This window comes from Engystomops pustulosus, chromosome 7, assembly GCF_040894005.1.
Source record: "Engystomops pustulosus chromosome 7, aEngPut4.maternal, whole genome shotgun sequence".
Lineage (NCBI taxonomy): Eukaryota > Metazoa > Chordata > Amphibia > Anura > Leptodactylidae > Engystomops > Engystomops pustulosus.
Window position 1 is genome coordinate 5,845,915 of NC_092417.1, and position 7,385 is coordinate 5,853,299.

General features: G+C 50.9%; 1 long non-coding RNA gene across 1 annotated transcript; it reads right to left on the reverse strand.

Annotated features, from left to right (window-relative positions):
- Window positions 1–5,024: 5,024 nt before the first annotated feature.
- LOC140069169 (uncharacterized) lies at window positions 5,025–6,784 on the reverse strand. Its single transcript, XR_011848725.1, has 2 exons — window positions 6,204–6,784; window positions 5,025–6,113 (listed from the first exon to the last, which is right to left on the reverse strand). It is a non-coding gene; the product is annotated as an uncharacterized lncRNA (long non-coding RNA).
- Between the last annotated feature and the right edge of the window lie 601 nt (window positions 6,785–7,385).

Here is a 7,385-nt window from a genome sequence, read left to right on the forward strand (position 1 = left end):
CTGCTGAGCTGTGTAACTAATCCTATCCTGTGTGATACTGCCTGCTGAGCTGTGTATCTAATTCTATCCTGTGTGATACTGTCTGCTGAGCTGTGTATCTAATCCTATCCTGTGTGATACTGTCTGCTGAGCTGTGTATCTAATCCTATCCTGTGTGATACTGTCTGCTGAGCTGTGTATCTAATCCTATCCTGTGTGATACTGTCTGCTGAGCTGTGTATCTAATCCTATCCTGTGTGATACTGTCTGCTGAGCTGTGTATCTAATCCTATCCTGTGTGATACTGTCTGCTGAGCTGTGTATCCTGTGTGATACTGTCTGCTGAGCTGTGTATCTAATCCTATCCTGTGTGATACTGACTGCTGAGCTGTGTATCTAATCCTATCCTGTGTGATACTGTCTGCTGAGCTGTGTATCTAATCCTATCCTGTGTGATACTGTCTGCTGAGCTGTGTATCTAATCCTATCCTGTGTGATACTGTCTGCTGAGCTGGGTATCTAATCCTATCCTGTGTGATACTGTCTGCTGAGCTGGGTATCTAATCCTATCCTGTGTGATACTGTCTGCTGAGCTGTGTATCTAATCCTATCCTGTGTGATACAGTCTGCTGAGCTGTGTATCTTATCCTCTCCTGTGTGATACTGCTGAGCTGTGTATCTAATCCTCCCCTGTGTGATACTGCTGAGCTGTGTATCTAATCCTATCCTGTGTGATACTGACTGCTGAGCTGTGTATCTAATCCTCTCCTGTGTGATACTGCTGAGCTGTGTATCTAATCCTATCCTGTGTGATACTGCTGAGCTGTGTATCTAATCCTATCCTGTGTGATACTGACTGCTGAGCTGTGTATCTAATCCTCTCCTGTGTGATACTGACTGCTGAGCTGTGTATCTAATCCTCCCCTGTGTGATACTGCTGAGCTGTGTATCTAATCCTCTCCTGTGTGATGCCGACTGCTGAGCCGTGTATCTAATCCTCTCCTGTGTGATACTGACTGCTGAGCTGTGTATCTAATCCTCCCCTGTGTGATACTGACTGCTGAGCTGTGTATCTAATCCTCTCCTGTGTGATGCCGACTGCTGAGCCGTGTATCTAATCCTCTCCTGTGTGATACTGCTGAGCTGTGTATGTATGTGGTGATATTACATCCATTGACAGTGGGCAGTACCATGTTATGTGCGGGGGTGTGCACTGGTCACCTGGCCTGCTGCCACATCTGTATAACATGTCCATTACCTCCAGCTCTCCTCTTTACTTGGAGATGACTTGCTATTCCCTGATTGGCTACTTTTCCTGTCAGTCATACATCATTGATTACAGCCCTTGTACTGATTGGTTGTTATGTGACCTGTGACCTGCAGAATTCATGGGAGTTGCAGTGCAGTAACATGTCAGTGCTGTGTTAGTGAGGAAGCAGAGAACTACAAGTCCCATGATGCCGCAGTAACAGTGGTTATTCAGTCTCTTATTCCTGTCAGGTTCCCTCACATGTCGCAGGTGACGGGTTTGTGAGAGAAAATGTTACTGATTCCTGTCACAAAATGGCGTCTGGTGACTAGAAGGTTCCTCACAGGGTTGTAGCCGTGTAGTCACTACAATATGAGGCGCACTATGGAGGAAGCTGCCACACCTGAGGTGATGAGGGGGCCCGCACTGTAGTATGAGGTAAATACCCAGGTTCTCCAAACATAAGACATGGATTTTTGTGCTCTGATAAATGTTTTAGGCCTTTTTTGTTTACAAAAATCCACATTTATTCTTGAATAAAAAAACCTCCCATTTATTTTAATCTAATCCTGTAATTATCTCATGGAACAGGGGTGTAACTAGGAGAGACGGCCCCATAGCAGGCTTCTGAATGGGGGCCTCTTCCCTCTTCCTCCTCCTCCCTGCGGCTTCCTCCTCCTCCTCCCTGCGGCTTCCTCTTCCTCCTCCTCCCTGCGGCTTCCTCTTCCTCCTCCTCCCTGCGGCTTCCTCTTCCTCCTCCTCCCTGCGGCTCCCTCTTCCTCCTCCTCTTCCCTGCGGCTGCCTCTTCCTCCTCCTCCTCTTCCCTGCGGCTGCCTCTTCCTCCTCCTCCTCTTCCCTGCGGCTGCCTCTTCCTCCTCTTCCCTGCGGCTGCCTCTTCCTCCTCTTCCCTGCGGCTGCCTCTTCCTCCTCTTCCCTGCGGCTGCCTCTTCCTCCTCTTCCCTGCGGCTGCCTCTTCCTCCTCTTCCCTGCGGCTGCCTCTTCCCTGCGGCTGCCTCTTCATCCTCTTCCCTGCGGCTGCCTCTTCATCCTCTTCCCTGCGGCTGCCTCTTCATCCTCTTCCCTGCGGCTCCTTCCTCTTCCTCCTCCCTGCGGCTCCCTCCTCTTCCTCCTCCCTGCGGCTCCCTCCTCTTCCTCCTCCCTGCGGCTCCCTCCTCTTCCTCCTCCCTGCGGCTCCCTCCTCTTCCTCCTCCCTGCGGCTCCCTCCTCTTCCTCCTCCCTGCGGCTCCCTCCTCTTCCTCCTCCCTGCGGCTCCCTCCTCTTCCTCCTCCCTGCGGCTCCCTCCTCTTCTTCCTCCCTGCGGCTCCCTCCTCTTCTTCCTCCCTGCGGCTCCCTCCTCTTCTTCCTCCCTGCGGCTCCCTCTTCTTCCTCCTCATCCCCCCCTTCCGGCACTCTCTTCTTCCTCTTCTCCCCCCCCCCTCCTTCCGGCTCTCTCTTCTTCCTCTTCTTCCCCTCCTTCCGGCTCTCTCTTCTTCCTCTTCTTCCCCCCCCTTCCGGCTCTCTCTTCTTCCTCTTCTTCCCCCCCTTCCGGCTCCCTCTTCTTCCTCCTCTTCCCACCCTTCCGCCTCCCTCTTCTTCCTCCTCTCCCCCCCCCTTCCGACTCCCTCTTCTTCCTCCTCTCCCCCCCCTTCCGGCTCTCTCTTCTTCCTCTTCTTCCCCCCCTTCCGGCTCCCTCTTCTTCCTCCTCTTCCCACCCTTCCGCCTCCCTCTTCTTCCTCCTCTCCCCCCCCCCTTCCGCCTCCCTCTTCTTCCTCCTCTCCCCCCCCCCTTCCGGCTCCATCTTCTTCCTCTTCTTCCCCCCCCTTCCGGCTCTCTCTTCTTCCTCTTCTTCCCCCCCCCTTCCGGCTCTCTCTTCTTCCTCTTCTTCCCCCCCTTCCGGCTCCCTCTTCTTCCTCCTCTTCCCACCCTTCCGCCTCCCTCTTCTTCCTCCTCTCCCCCCCCTTCCGGCTCCCTCTTCTTCCTCCTCTCCCCCCCCCCCTTCCGCCTCCCTCTTCTTCCTCCTCTTCCCCCCCCTTCCGGCTCCCTCTTCTTCCTCCTCTCCCCCCCCCTTCTGGCTCCATCTTCTTCCTCTTCTACCCCCCCCTTCTGGCTCCCTCTTCTCTCCCCTCTTCCGGCTCCCTCTTCTCCCCCCCCCCCCCTCTTCCGGCTCCCTCTTCTTCTCCCCCCCACCCTCTTCCGGCTCCCTCTTCTTCTCCCCCCCCCCCTCTTCCGGCTCCCTCTTCTTCTCCCCCCCCCCCTCTTCCGGCTCCCTCTTCTTCTCCTCCCCCCCCCTCTTCCGGCTCCCTCTTCTTCCCCCCCGGCTCCCTCTTCTTCCCCCTCTTCCCCCCCTTCCGGCTCCCTCTTCTTCTTCATCTTTGCTGCCTTTAGCTGACAGACTGGAGTGGGCAGAAGTCAAAGCGGGATCTAGAAACACAACTGTAATGTCATTTTAAAGATAAGAATCTCAGAACAGAAGTACCCTTTCATGGGTGCATTAAGTGGTCTCCGCTGCCCCACAAATTGCCCGATGGAAATGATTTTCCTTAACGATGCAACACATTTTGATAAAGGTTTGGTTTCCAGGTTGAAACCCGTCGCTTTGTTAATGAAGTTAATGAAACTGACCACTGCACAATTTGTGGGGTGCCGAAGACCCCTTTATTCACCTTCTAAAGGTTACAGCTGTAAATGTTCATGCTCCGATGTGGCTCACTTCTGGGAGGATAGTGGCTGCCCATTGACTACAAAACAACATGGACAGACAAGAGTCTGATCATCCACCGGTCATTTAGATGGATCCATGTGAAAGACATATTACACAAAGGTTTGCACCCATCTGTACATACTGAGGGATCCCATCTCTTGATTCTCTCAATAGCGCCCCCTCCTGTTTTCAGGTAGCAGACATGGATTTGGGAGTGTAATTTTCTTGTACTGCTCCTATTCCTGATTGTATAGTTTAGGTTAAATTCAGACGGACGTGTGCTGCACCACACCAGTCCATACGGTGCCGTACGCCCATTGCTTGCCTATGAGGGACGTATATACATCCCCCAGCGGCCGTCTGAGTGGAGCCTGTGGATATATCCATATCTGTGACACTGTGTTTCTAGAAACTGTGTTTTTGGGTGCTGTGTTTTTGGGTGTTTTTATGGCCGTTTGTAATCCTACTATGAATCCTGCAAGGGCTTGTTTTCAGAAGAGGTTCTAATTTTGGAGAAATACTATAACACTCAATTTGGAGGAAGGTATACTTGATACCATGGGGACAATATGGCTTTGCAAAGTCTTCTAGGCTCTTCGACAGTGTGTGATTTGTCAATATGGGAGCGGCACTGTCATGATGACACCACCAACAGTGCACGGCCAATAGTGAAGCCACCACCAATAGTGCACGGCCAATAGTGGAGCTACCACCAATAGTGTGCTGACACTGTGATGAAGGCACTGTCGTTATGGTGCGGTCAATAAGGTGATGATGCTATCATGGGGTGATGATGCTATCACTGTCTATAAAATAGAGTTGTATACTCAAATGGAAACAGCCGGCAAAATGTTACAGTACGTGCAATATGCTGCTCCTTTTTCAGGGTCTCTCTGTCAATATGACGCTGCCATAGTTTGGAGGACACTAGTATTATCCTTTCTGCATACTGATACTGTACCATGGGTGGAGTGGGGTCTATATACAGTCCTTGGATGAGTATAACAATGGATTGTAAGGGTTGTGTGCCAGAGGGTGTACTTGAGTGGGTTCCTAAAATCAAACACGCAGACACAATAAAAGGCACGTCCTGTATTTCTTAGCAAATGTCTTATATTTTATTTACCATGGATAAGATTGGCCGCGCCTGAATGAGACGGGCGCCTCGCCAGCATTCTGTCTATATAGAAAGAGTAAAAAATAGCTCGCTCGGATAAGGATATCTTTTGTTATAAAATATAAAAAAATACGTTGAAGGAAGATACATATCGTAGTAAAATAAAAGTAGATGAAGAAGGAGAGTGATGGAGACAGGATGGGAACAGTCTACATTCTGCAAGACAGATATGGGGGACGGAGTTCTACACAAGACTGGGATCAGTCCCAACATTTTGCCTTTGTGACCACCTCACGACTGCACCGGGATACAGGTAAGCAATCTGCGAGCAATCTCTAGAGACTCACTCAAAGTGCTAAAAGTGAAAGCCTGCCCGCTGAACCGGGCTAGGAGGCGACTCCTCATGTCCGAGCTGACAAAGCTTTAGACTGGAGCTCAGGACTGCAAATGGTGCACACTGTGGCCAAGTGCACGAGCCCCTGCGCCGAAATCATAACGAAATGCCTTCCCCACTGCATTCAGAAAACCGGTTGTGTTTGGCGGGAGCCTATTGACCGCAAGTTGCTTACCAGTCATAGCGCAGCATTCAAGGTCCATCATGCCCATCTCTTTGGCTCATTGTGATCATATGAATGATTCATGCTCAAACATATCAATCACCTCTCCAAAATGACCGAAGAGAGGAGCGGTCACTTGTGGGTGCCAAGTGGTCGCTGAGTTCATGCAAAAATCACATGCAAAGTTTCCCTGACTCTGACTGGTCCCTTAAAAACAGACTGATGGAAATGGAGCGGGGCAGAACAGTCTTCTCTAACTTCTAGGCGTCTGTCCACTACAGATGACCCACAGAGGGCGCTATGGCTAACGTGATACATAAAAGCCCAGTGTGCTAAAGATTTTGGGAGAATCATGTGATATGGGGTGAATTCTCTGCAAATAAAGCATTGGCCTGGATACTTTCTGTCCTGTGATAAAGAAGAAGCCATCAATGTGCCATGTATTGAGTCTGCCCAGCATCTTTGGATATACTGGTCCAAATTCTGAATGAACATGCTCTGCAAGTGTGTCTATCCCTCACTAGAGAGCAGCGGTGCCATCACTGAGAATACAGCCTATCCATCACTAGAGAGCAGCGGTGACATCACTGAGAATACAGCCTATCCCTCACTAGAGAGCAGCGGTGCCATCACTTGAGAATACAGCCTATCCATCACTAGAGAGCAGCGGTGTCATCACTGAGAATACAGCCTATCCATCACTAGAGAGCGGCGGTGACATCACTGAGAATACAGCCTATCCATCACTAGAGAGCAGCGGTGCCATCACTGAGAATACAGCCTATCCATCACTAGAGAGCAGCGGTGCCATCACTGAGAATACAGCCTATCCATCACTGGAGAGCAGCGGTGCCATCACTGAGAATACAGCCTATCCATCACTAGAGAGCAGCGGTGCCATCACTGAGAATACAGCCTATCCATCACTAGGGAGCAGCGGTGACATCACATAGAATACAGCCTATCCATCACTAGAGAGCAGCGGTGCCATCACTGAGAATACAGCCTATCCATCACTAGAGAGCAGCGGCGCCATCACTGATAATACAGCCTATCCATCACTAGAGAGCAGCGGTGCCATCACTGAGAATACAGCCTATCCATCACTAGAGAGCAGCGGCGCCATCACTGAGAATACAGCCTATCCATCACTAGAGAGCAGCGGTGCCATCACTGAGAATACAGCCTATCCATCACTAGAGAGCAGCGGTGCCATCACTGAGAATACAGCCTATCCATCACTAGAGAGCAGCGGTGCCATCACTGAGAATACAGCCTATCCATCACTAGAGAGCAGCGGTGCCATCACTGAGAATACAGCCTATCCATCACTAGAGAGCAGCGGTGCCATCACTGAGAATACAGCCTATCCATCACTAGAGAGCAGCGGTGCCATCACTGAGAATACAGCCTATCCATCACTAGAGAGCAGCGGTGCCATCACTGAGAATACAGCCTATCCATCACTAGAGAGCAGCGGTGCCATCACTGAGAATACAGCCTATCCATCACTAGAGATCAGCGGTGCCATCACTGAGAATACAGCCTATCCATCACTAGAGAGCAGCGGTGCCATCACTGAGAATACAGCCTATCCATCACTAGAGAGCAGCAGTGCCATCACTGAGAATACAGCCTATCCATCACTAGAGAGCAGCGGTGCCATCACTGAGAATACAGCCTATCCATCACTAGAGAGCAGCGGTGCTATCACTGAGAATACAGCCTATCCATCACTAGAGAGCAGCCTATCCATCACTGAGAATACAGCCTATCCATCAC